The sequence below is a fragment of the Lycium ferocissimum genome, chromosome 2 (assembly GCF_029784015.1).
Source record: "Lycium ferocissimum isolate CSIRO_LF1 chromosome 2, AGI_CSIRO_Lferr_CH_V1, whole genome shotgun sequence".
In the NCBI taxonomy this organism is placed as follows: Eukaryota; Viridiplantae; Streptophyta; class Magnoliopsida; order Solanales; family Solanaceae; genus Lycium; species Lycium ferocissimum.
The window spans coordinates 4,677,007-4,690,699 of NC_081343.1; positions in this window are offsets into that span (position 1 = coordinate 4,677,007).

The window sequence follows — 13,693 nt, forward strand, 5'->3', positions numbered from 1 at the left end:
GATTGTGAAAAAAATAAAAAAAAATGAATGGGAATAAAAAGGTAAAATGTTCCTTATGCTCTTAACATTAAAAAATGTTTAGTTAAGTCTCTACACGTCTCTCAAAAACATAATAACGGTTAGGATTTTTCTTTGATCGACGAGTTCCATCAACCTTTTTCAGTTAAATGGAGTAGTAAAATCCTACTCCCTCCGTCTCAATTTATGTGATATAATTTGAATAGATACAGAGTTTAAAAAAGAAAGAAAGATTTTTGAAATTTGTGGTCTAAAATAATCTATAGATATTTGTGTAACTGTAAATCATTTCATTAAGGGCAAAAGGGAAAGTTTTGAGTTAAATTATTTAAATATGAAATATAAATTCTTTTTGGGGAATGGTTAAAAAAGCACGTATCACATAAATTGGGACATAGTGTGATGACCCGCCACATCTTCATGCCACCTAGGGGACACGTGGAACTATTTTCTGCCCGTATAGGAAGAACATGTGGATGCTTTACGTGGAAGAGGAGGCCAAACATGTAAGAAAGTTACAGAAATATGGAATTTGTAAAAGACTTTAGAGCCTTATAAATTTGGAAAGTCTTGGAATAGTTGTGTAGATATTTCTAGAATAAGAGCTCCTTTGTAAATATATAGGGACTTATGTAATAATTATTATTTACATATTAGTCCCTAGGTGAGTAATATAAATAGAGGGACATTCATTTGCAAACCATCCAACAAAAATCAATCAACTTTTCTATAATAAAAGCTTCCTTCTAGCAAATTTCTCTTGTTTTTCTCAATTACTATTCCGCTTAGCGATCTTGAGTGTAGTGATCGAATTTTGACTTGGTATAGCGAGATCGTGAGCATATTGTGCGAACGTGAGCGGTTGTCGAGTCTTGCACGCGCGCTTAGTGTGAAAGACTAAGGGACGTGACAACGTGGTATCGAGAAGAAGGTTGTGATTAAAGAGATAGTAACAGAAAGGATGTCGCTAGCAAGAAGGGCCATAACAAAAAGAGGATTGCCGCCAACAAGAGCCAGAAGGTGCCACCAGAGGTTGTGTCAAATAAAAGGGCTTACATCCCAAGAACCATCTACCACTGAGGCAAGTGAGGATAACGTGGAGGTCCTGTCCGAGGACGCCTCGCTCGGTAAAGAGTGGGTTATGAAGGTTAATATGGGGATAGACGCCATCGACATATTTGAAGGGCATACTCTTGAAGAAATTGAAAGCATCTGAAATGACTTGGAGGGGCATATGTTGGAAATTTGATTGAAAAAACAAACCATTACTGCCTTAGAGTGCAAACTCATGAAGGCGTTGAATACTATATCGATGCCCATGAAGAAGGCAAAAAATAGTGGCACTCGAAGAGCAAGTCGATATCGGGCACGGCAGAGACCAACAATGTTGTTGTGACAAGGGACGCTTCGTCAGGCTCCCGAGCCACCGGTGTTCAAGGGGTTCGTGATGCACAAGTGGTGGAGAACTTTCTTTGGCACTTGGGAGAACTATTTGAGCATGGCAAAGTGAGGGACGATGAAGCCAAGATCAACCTGTAGTTTGTGTTGTACCTATCCGAGAGGCACCATGGTATGGTGGAGAAGAAAGATCACCGATCTTTGAGTCACCTTGCACAATTAGCCGTAGGATCAGTTCAAGGGAATGACTTGACGACGGTTCTTACCGAAGTAATGCCTTGTACGAGGCAAGCGCAAACTTAGGGAGTTGAAGCAAACGAGGAGGCATCGAGACTATGTCAAGGAGTTCACCACCACTGCGCTTAATTCCCAACCTTACCAATGATGACTTATTGTTTCGCTTTATGGAGACGGGTTGCAAATTGGGCTAGCTTGGGTTGCACCATCGAAATGAGTGAGACATAGACCAAGCCATAGTGGAGGTCGAGTGTCTTTAATGGAGCCAGGCATGACAAGCATGACAAAGTCCAAGGTAATGAGTCAAGGGGTAGCGATGCCAAAGGTGGGGGAGACCGTGGCGAGAGCAGGGAGTCACAACAACTATACTCCAAGACTCAAAATGCGAACAAGTTCGATGGCAAGAAGTCAAGTGATCGTTAGGGCTATGCCGAAAAGAAGGCGCAGAATGAGAAGAAGGGATGCTACTTATGCGGAGGAGGCCTTAAGAACTTTAAAATTTCCACGACACTGAAGAGCATGCCATGGTGGGCGTGAAAGTAGGTGAAGCGACGAGGGCCAGTACGAGATAAACACAATTGGGGACAATTAGACTATGTATGGCATTGTCACGAAGCGAAGTATTCAAACCAACAATAATAAAAACCCGTTACATGGATCTCACCATCAATAACAAGCCGGCTGGAGTGCCTTTGGTAGACAACCGGGGCAACTCGTAAGTTTGTGGCAAAGGCGCTTTGACAAGGAGACTAGAGTTGAAACTCACTCATTGCGCTTGCGTCAATGAATGCGGCCCCGAGAAAATGCTCGTGTGTAGCCAATGGTGTTGGTGTCAAATTGGGCAATTGGAAAGGCACGATAAAATTTATCGCCACTACTATGGATATCTATGACATTGTTCTGGGGAAAGAGTTCTTTAGACATTGCCACGTGATGATCGACCCCTACCTCCATCGTCTTTTGATCTTGGAGCGAGAAGGAGCTTGCATGGTTCCTACAGTGACTACGCCGCATGGATAAGGCCAAGCACAACTTTCAGCTATGCAGCTTATCAAGGGGCTCAAGAAAGGGGAGCCGACTTTCATAGCAATCATTGCAAGTTTAGAGGAAGATAATAGTAGCTAAGAGACACCGCCACATTGGATAGATAATTTGCTCGAAGAGAACAAAGATATTATGCGTGACGAGCTACCTGAGCACTTTCCTCCTAAGCATGAGACGGATCACAAAATTAAGTTAGAGTACAAATCAGGTAATGGTAATGTCGTGGTCGATGTCTTGAGCCAGAAGTCCAACCTTGCTACCATCACTTCAGTAAGTTGTGACATTTGAGAGGGTATAAAATATAACATGCAACATGATTGAGCAGCCAAACAACTCATGGATTTAGCAACCCTGGAAAGGCGAGGCGACACGCGTGGAATATGGTATGTTGCTCTGCCTGGTCGAAGGATCTTGTGTGCCAACAAGACAAGGTTGAGCAGAGGCAATCATCGGAGGAGGCCACATGGAAAGGATACAAAGACTTGTGGCAATTTAAAGACAAAATCTGATAGTTTATGCAGCAGCAATGCGCCGAGGTCGTCGCAACATCAGGTGGGGGAGAGTGTGATGACCCGCCACGTCATCACGGCACCTAGGTGCCACTTGGAACTATTTTTGCCATGTAGGAAGCTTATGTGGATCTTTACGTGAAGAAAGGAGGCTAGCTTATGTGAGAAAGGTTCTAGAGAAACATGAAGATTTCTCATGGAAAACTTTAGAACCTTATGGAATTGCATGGAAAGTCCTTGGAATAATCTAGTTGTGTAGAGATTTCTAGAATAGGGGCTTTTTTGTAAATATATAGGGACTTATGCAATAATTATTATTACATATTAGTCCCTAGGTGAGTAGTATAAATAGAGGGACATTCATTTGTATAATCAAGCAAAAATCAATCAATTCTGCAATAAAAATCCTTCTAGCAAATTTCTCTTGTCTTTCGCAATTACTTTTCCCTTAGCAATCTTGAGTGTAGTGATCTAGGCTGAATTGGCATAGCAAGATCGTGAGCAAGTTGTGCAAGAACGTGAGCGAGTTGTCAAGTGTCGCACGTGCGCTTAGTTGAAGACTAAGGACGTAACAATAGGGAGTATTAAATCCCATGTACGCATTATACCTCCGTATAAACTAAGTAGACATACTATGATCTCATTTGTTTGCACTTAGTGGAGGTCTGAATCTGAATGGTTCAGACCTTAAGTCATTAAGTGCATTTGTTTATATTAAAATTTAAGCACTTATTTGGTCTAAATAGATCTTAATCGTTAAGATCTTGAATAAAGTTTTAATATCATTAAGAGGTATTTTTATATGGATAATTTTTACCACCACTCGGTCCACAACCATCAGCTTCCGCGCTTCCTTCACCGCACCATGCGGCACCACCACCACCATCCTACTCCACTATCATTAACCACCTTTGTCATCACAACTACCAAGATCATCGTCGGCATAGCCACATTCTTAAGTCAACAATGCGCCAAATACTAACATTGAATAACTTCGCTATCACAACCACTTGCCACCACAGAAATTTATTACCATTGCGTCGGGCACCTTACAACCAACTACCTCCACCCGTCACAACTATCACCACCACTACAAAGCATCTCCACCATTATTAGCGAACATAAATGTTTCAATTTTTAATCAAATAATACTTTTATACATTAGATTTATTTTTATTTTCTAATATTTAGTTACTTTTTTATTTGAATTTTATATTTATTATGTTCAAATAAATTCATTATGCACATTCAGATGTTGAAAAACAAACAATCTTAATTATTCAGTGTTCATATCTAGAGACAACATCTTAATAATTCATATGTGCATTCAGACCTACACATATATGGTTGACCCTTTAATATATAAATAGAGAAGCTAGAGCTCTTCCTCAAATCATTACACCAACTCTTTACCGCCTGGTATCTATTGTGTTAAAAAAACTCAAGTCTGTATTTAGAGGTGTTCAAATGAGACAGAAAAATCGATTCACACCATATAGCAAGTCATCTGGAAGCTTAAAAATTGAAAACTTAGGTCATTTGACTTTGACTTGGTTTTAAATTTTAAAAAACGATTACATTTGGTTTGGTGTTAAAAAAAAAAAAAAAAAAAAAAAAAACGAGCCAAACCGATAAATATATACATGTTTAAAATATTATATAAAACAAAATAGATAGTTATACGAGTTTTTTTTTTTGTAAGAATTAATATAAGCTTTCGACAAAAACATCGTCATAATGAAAATTCTTTTTTCCTTTTATATGGTAGTTTGTATTACAAATAACGAGAGGGTACGAATTTATCATTGCAATTTTATGGGACCTATAAATACTGGATACTATTTGGATCTTGAAGACTAAAGGAAAAGTGATCCTTTGGTTTCTTGATAGAATGAATTGTTATTTCAAAAAAATTAATCAGTTCATGACCTACACGTATTCCAATAAGAGCACTGAGAATAAATACGTTTAGAGTCAAAAAGAGAGTTTGCTATGCTGAAACATTTTAGAAGCAGTGATTTTCTCCAGGACTAAACCATTTAAGAAGCCCTAAAAAGTTTTATCAACAAAAAATGCCTAAGTTATACAAGTTACCTACAAAGTTTTTGATTACCCTTTGATTCAAAGATTCTTTATATTAAAAAATACATTCTTAAACCCATAAAACCGACCATTTGATAAAGCTAGAAACAAGCTTAATTTGAATTTATACTATAATAGTTTGGTTTGGTTTGAATATTAAAAAAAAAAACGATTTCATTGATTTGGTGTGGTTTTAACCAAAAACCGAGTCAAACTGAACCATGAATAGCCCTATTTGTGTTTCTACTTAAAAAATGATGCAGCTATTGAGAACCTAACCCAAACCGGAGGGCCTCGGCGCACCGATACCTTACTCAGCGAGCATCAACGTACATTACTCTTTCTCATTTTATCATTATATTTATCATGTGCCGATAACGCCACATCAATATGCATCCATAAAGGGAATATAAACTCGGCATCAAAAGGACAAGCCAAAAGATATATATCCATATATGTGGGCCGACAAGGCCACCATAACCATAACTATACACAGGACAACTATCTATAAGCCTCTAAAAGTGGATCAACATCAACGTACATAAGTTGAGATAGGGCCCCCGAAATACCCAAAATGCAAAAGCATATATATACATGATACCCTGACTCGGTAATGCTCCGAAAGAAGATGAAGCTCACGAACAACTGCTGATATCAAAGGGCAACCTACTATGGAGGACCGTCTACCCGCCTACCTAAACTTGCATGACATAAAATACGGTGCTCCCGGCAAAGGGACGTCGGTCTGAATAATGTACCGTGTATGTAAGGCGATTGAAACATAATAAAACGACATCATTAATAAGGAGAGATAAGAATCAACCTGGACTTCTGAATTGCCAGTAGGGGCTATAAATATGCATACTTATACTTATGTTAGCGAATTTAACACCATTGGTCTCATTGGGCATAATATCATATCATACTAGCCTCTTGGGCAATATCGTCTCATCGGATAACCAGCTGATCAATGGTGGAGCGTATATAACACCATTATAATAATACATATATATGTGTTTATAACGCCTTTGTCATAATCATATATACTTTATATACGTATATAGCGCCTTTGTTCGTAATACATATAGACGTGCATGAAGAGCCTTTAGGAACATTAGAACTCTTTCAGAGTGACTTAAAGTCGATAACCCTCCGGATACATTATGAACATCGACGTTATTATCATATGCCTTAAAAGGGACTTAGGAATAAAAGGACTTAGGAATCATACTTAGACATACTGTGAATACATAACATAGGAATGAATAACATGGACATTTTTAGCTTTTAAGAGTAGAGCCAAATTATGGAATGACATTACCTTTACGTTTCATTTAATTGGATCATTCTAACAGAAGGAAGAATAGCCTTAACATATCTTTGTAACTTAATCACGACTCAATATATATTGTTTGTGACACTTCAACCTACATTAAGACATTAGAACTATGGTTAAGCTACGAGAGAACTAGAATACAACTTTCGAGCTACTACAGAAAAATTGGACAGCACTTCCCTATATCTTTCACTTCCTTTCAATTCAAACCAAAAGCAAAAACAACAAGAACAACAACATATCCATGTTACTACATCAAGAACCAGCCAAAACCTAACTCAAAAACCTTCGAAAATAGTCCCATATGCACAACACCTCAACTTCACTTTCAGATCCTAGTTTTTCTCATATTCTCCATATTACCCAAGCTTGCTATAGCCCAAAAATGAATAAGTTTAAGTAGGAGACTATAAAACATAGCTTATAACACTCCAACAACCAATTTTCAGAGCTTATTTCACTGCTAAGCAATCCTCAATCAGCCACGAAGGGAGGAGAAGCAAGATAACAATCACCTAGGGATTCTTGATTGTATTTCACCTTGGGATTCACTCTTAGGTGTTAGAAAACTTAGAAAACTCTCTAAAGAAATTTTGGGAGTTATTAGGGTTTGTTTGTAGAGAGAACACCAACCTAAAACTTTAAGGAAATTTTCTGATATCTTATTTTACTACTTGAGCTATGAAGAAAAGAATAGGGATTTTTCTTTGCTGCTTTGAGCTAAGACAGAATGAGAGAGAGAAGAGAGAAGAGGTGGCTGGTTTATTTTAGAGAGAGGAAAATAATGACCAAAATCTGGAGGAATCATATATATATATATTTGACCAAATGGGCACAGACGGATGGGCTTAGATACTGCCCCATCTTTTATTTTGGCCTTTTTATTTTGGGCCACTCATTTCTAAGTAGGTGATGCACCTGCTTGTCCTTTACTTAGGCTAGAAAGTTGCCGATTTTGTCACGACCCAACCGGAGGGCCATGACGGGCACCCGATGCTAACCCACTCGGGCACCTCTTATCGTACTCTCACATTCACATCTAGGTGAGCCACATGGCTTACTCATAATTTACATACATCAAAAGTGCTAATCTCGTTGGGCAACAACGCATTTATATCATCATCAATAACAATGCCCATATCCATATACACAAGCCGACAAGGCTATCAAAATGATATACAAAAATATGGGGCTGCAAGACATCTAACCATACATAACTATCTACGAAACACAGAAAGAGTAGGTAACATCATATAGGCGGGACAGGACCCCGCCATGCCCATATATATGTACACAAAAAGAATAATATCAAAAAGCTGTAGCTCCGGATGAAATAGAGCTCCTCTATGTAGTCCTTAAATAAGAAAGCTATGGAACAAGCACACGTCTCACGGCCTCCGCCGGGCATGATGCAGCGTCCACAAACAAAAGGACGTTAGTATGAATAATGTGCGGTATGTAAAGCATAATCAACATCATAGTATGAGCATAAGAGACAGCATAAGGATTAGCATAATGAATAGCATAAGATGGGAGAATCAGGAGGTAATAGAGTCATTTGTACCTCTAATGGCCTTCATCATATCTAGTTACTCGTCTTTCGTAGGGACCTTCATTTCTAATAATTACTCATGCATATATATGTACATATACATATTCGTATTCTATTCGTACTTATTCATACTCGTATCCATATCATACCCGACCATAAGGGTTCGGTGTTTACATACCGACCCGACAGGGCTGGGGTGATTATACATACAGCCCTACCAAGGCTCGGTGTTATCCGTACCCAACTGCAGTGGTGCGCGCGCGATAGGTATCATACCTTGCCATATAAGCTCGGTGTTACATCATAGTCATACATACTTAGACACGTATACATAAGAGTCCACAAGTATCATCAACATCATTACCATCATCGTTTTCGTTACATCTATCCTTAGAGGATCAACCATCATATAAGGAAAGTAGTAGAATCGAAAAAGTATTGAGAATCATGAGCTTTAGTAGCTTTAGAGATAGAATCATTTGGAGGACATTATAGAACTCATGAAAGGATATATATATATATAGCCAAGGAACCATGCCTTATTGAAAGAAGGGTTAGCCTTGCATACCTCTTCGTCTTCTTAACTATTTAACGTTCACGTTGAAGCTTGAATAATCTTCATTTAGAAGGATTCATACCACGGTTAAGCCTTAATGTTACTCTTAAATTCAAACTAGAATAATTCACGATCTAATGAAAATTGGGCAGCATTTCCCCTATTTCGTCAACTTCCACCATTTTACAAAACAACTCCCGACAACCACAATAACATCCATAATACACTCATAATATCATAATCGAGTAATCACACTTTATTAAGCCTTTAAAATTCATCCTTATGTTCAACTTATGCCAACGACTCCACACCCATTTTAGCACATTTTCATATAACGCTTCTCCATCACCATTATTACCTTCCATAACATGATTATATCCATATCAAACTAATAATCTTGACTCAATATAGATTACTACTCATAAACATCATAAAAGCTTCATTTAGACTTCATTTTCTACTTTCTTCTTCTACCCAAGTTTTGCTACAACCAAACATTCTCATTAACATGAAATAAGCATGGAAACTAACCTTTTTATCCCATAGAAACAAGCTTTGGAGAAAGCTATATCAACTTGTCAAAAACCACTAGCCAGATACTTGCCCAAGTTTTTCTTGAAGTCTACCAACCCTAGGAAGCCTTCAAACACATGACCACTTTGATTCTTGCTATTTAATCTTTATAATCTCTTGGGTTTGGGTAAAATATGCTTAGAGAAGGGTTTTGGAGCTTTAGAGAGTGTAGAAGAAATGTGGGAAATGAAAATGAGCAAGGGTCGTCCGTCCTTATAAAATAAAAATGTGACGACTTCGATTTATACGGCCTACTATACGAGCCGTATAATTTATACGGTCCGTATAATCAGGCCTTATAATACCACCAGGTTGCACCCTTCTTTGGAACAAACCTACGGACCATTATACGGGCCGTATAATTTATACGGTCCGTACAACTGGGAAAGCCCGATTTTCGTTCTCGTCGACTTGTTTGACTTCCAATCCTCGTGGAACCTTCTTAACACTTATATAACACTTCATTAACCACACAATAGGCCATATAGCAGCCCCTCAAGATATTTCTAAATAAATATTTGCTCAATTATAGCAGAAACCTTCCGAACACGACTTACATTTCACTTCCTTCAACGAACTTAGGCTCATATATTCATATAACTTCAAATTCTTATAGTATGAACCTTAAGCTATCTAATACTTCTCTTAATCTCATGAGGATTTCATAATTACCTTAAGCTCACCTTAGCCTATCCACAAGGCAACACATACGAAATTTTCGAGGTGTAACAGATTTTCTCTAGACACGCGTGTCATTTTTATTTCGTAAGTAGGACGTGAAACAAGTAGGACGGGAAATAAGTACGTCAAACATGTAGGACGTGTAAAAAAGTAGCCTAAGCAAGTAGGATGGGTAAGCAAGCATCTCATTTTATTTTCCCAAAATCCCAGTTCTCACCTTTAAGTGCATTCGTCAACCTCAACTTAGTCATGCATATATTGAACGAAAATACGGAATGTAACATCCTCCCCCCTTAGGAATATTTTTCCTCGAATGTAGAGGTGTGCATGAGGGAATTAACTCTTACAAACTTTCAAAAATATTTGATAGAATTTCCTCTATAATTCTAACTATCTCAAACCTGCACGCAGCCAAGAAAACATACCATATGCCACACAGGCTAAATAATACGAGTACAATATATCATCGGCCTCACAGGACCATCAATATCAATATAACATAACCATGCCAGAACTCACTGAGTAGCATCTTTCTCAGCTCTAAACATCATCTACGGTCTAAAATAAGTGAGGATACTTCTTTCTCATTACTTCCTCCACCTCCTATGTAATTTCTTCTCGGGTCTTGTTTCTCCATAACACCTTCACAGAGGTTACTTCTGTAATGACCCGTTTGGCTGTTACAGTACTTTTGATCTTGTTGACCATTTTTTGAGCTTCATTAGCGTATATTAGACTTCTGGGGATGGGTGGTGCGATTTCCAAGGTCATCGGATGAATATTAGATGGTTTTTTTTTATAATAAGCCTTTTTAGCGAAAATATTTGACCTAAATTTGACTTTTGAGTAAACGAACCTATTTTAGAAATCCATCAATTCCGAGAGGTCCGGATGCTCATTTGTGACTTGTCGGTATGTTCGGTTCGCTTCCCAATGCATTAGAATGCGTTTTGCGACTTGGGTTGGAAAGTTGATTTTAGGGTATTGGGGGTTGACTTGGTCAACGAGACCCTTGTTGGGAAATTCGAGGCCACGCGTGAGTTCGTAGCGGGTTTTTATGTGTATTTGCATATTGTGTTGTATGTCTGGGGCCTCGGGTGATAGTCGAATTTCGAGATGAGACTTGTGGAATTAAGTAACTTGGTGTACGGTGCCATGCAGGCCATGCGGTAGCGACAACTAGTGAGGACCGCGGCGGTATAGCTACGGAACTTAAATGATAGCCCTACACTGTTATAGAGGCCTAGTGAGTTTGTGAGGGATTCATGTAGGATTCATAATCCACCTTAGAAACTCCCTAATTCATGCTAGTCTTTTAATAATATATGGATTAAAGAGGGTTCTTGGGGTTTCTTTCTTAAATGAACTTTTGATTATTAAAACTTGATTTGTTGATGGTATAAGCTTGTATTAGTACGGAATTGATGGGTAATCGCTTTATAAACATGATTCCTTCATTATCAGTAACCAATTTATGGATTTGAGAGTTAGGGTTCATACCCATAATTAGGGGTTCCTCTTTAAATACGATTTTGGCTTAATATCGAGCAATTTTAGAAATTGATTACTGGGTTTTGATCAATTAGACTTGAATTGCATGTTTCACTTTTGAATTTTCTGTTTTGCCCTTGTAGGCCCGTTTCCCCAAATCCTTTAGGCTTAAGTTGACCAAATTGAAAGCCTAGCAATATGGGTACCGTTCTTCACAATTTCTAATCTAAATTACACTATAACTAGACCTTGAGTATTTGGAGTCATTGAGGAAGGGAAAGGTGCTCGTGTGATTTGTTTGGGATTCCTGTTCGGCACTCCAGGTAGGTTATAACTTACCTTTTTGTTAGATTTTGGTTAGCGACTCGTATGTAGTACTAGGGAATTGTTTGAGACATAATGTGAACCTTTGGGTATGAAGTTGGGATGAAATTCTTAGGATTGGTATTATTATGTGACTTGTGTGTTCGGGCTCGTGGCTTGTAGATTCCCTAGGTTTATGCTTGGCTTCACTTAGATGAATCGGTGGTTGCTAAGTATTATGGGAGACTGGTTGGAAGGAACGGATTCATGTGTACTTGTATGATGATTATTGTCTCTCTATATGAATTGATTGGAATCCCTATGTTGTTATGATATTCTTATTGCATGACATACTGTCGCATATCCATGATATATCTATCTTGATCTTGATATTGAGAAATGGTGCTGATGAAGGTAAATATGATTCATGCAATATTGCTATAGTTGAGAAGCCATCTCTATATTGTGTGATACGGAGTGGTTAACAGTGATATTGGATGGAGGAGTCATTCTAGGCTATGTGATATGTGATGACGGTACATAGATTTAGTGGTCCCCTATAGGTCAAGACTGTAGGGAGGTGGACATCATCCCCCTGAATCATGTGTGTATCATTGCATTGTATTCCATTTGCTTTCACATTACTTGTTCTTATCATCATTTGGATTGATATTGATCTTCAGTGATACTTGAGTTATTGGGTGATTATTTGGTTATGTTTGGATTTGTGAATTATTTGAGACATCGTTGGGTGTTGATTGTACTACCTAGACTTGTTGACTTGTATATGTCTGTGAGTATGATTATCTTTCCATTTCCTTATTTGCATGCGTGATCTAATTGTTGTCGACCTATGATGCTTACTCAGTACCATATTTGTACTGATGCTACCTTCTTTGTACTCTTTTTATGAATGATGAGTTCGTTGTTGGGTAGACTCCCACACCTTGCAACTGATCCCGAGGCGATGTTCCTGGAGTTCAGAGGGTGAGATACTGATGATCCATGTAGCCCAAGACTCTATCTATTTTATTGTCTTATTTCTATTTCGAAACAATATGTATTCAGATGATGTATTGACTATTCAGACTTGTGGTAGTATTTAGTAGTTCTTGTACTGATCAGACCATCATTTGGGATTTGTTTATCTTTCGCACTTGGTATTTATATATTATGTTAGGCTTATAGTATTATTCTTGGGTTTTTCATTCTTTTACTCTTGATTTACTTATTGATGATCGGTTGCATAAGGGACGGGTTAAATCTGCGAGGTGGGAAATAGTAGGTGCCCTCACGTTCCCCGAGTTGGGGTGTGACAACTTCCTTGGTTTTCAACTTATGAACCTACCGATCCAAAATAGCAACCGGAACCTCTTCGAATGCTAAATCATCCGTAACTTGTATGTCATCAACCGGAGTAACCGGAGAAAGGTCTCCAATGCACTTTAGAAACATCGATAAATGAAAGACAGGATGAACGAATTCTAATTCTGATGGTAACTCCAACTCATAGGCTACCTGCCCTATCCTGTAGGTAATCTTATACGGCCCAATGTATCATGGGCTGAGCTTGCCCCTCTTACCAAATCGCATAATGCCATTCATTGGTAAAATCTTCAAGAACACCCAATCATTCACATCAAACTCTAGATCACGTCGCCGTACATCAACAAAAGATTTTTGTCGACTCTGGGCTGTCCGTAATCATTCTTGTATAAGCATCACTTTTTCCACTACTTGGTGGACTAAATCTGGCCTAAGAAATTATGTTTCTCCGGCTTCGAACCATCCAATCGGAGATCTACATTTACGCCCGTATACCGCCTCACAAGGGGCCATCTTGATACTCAAATGATAGCTATTGTCATAAGCGAACTCGATAAGGGGTAAGTGATCATCCCAATTACCTTTAA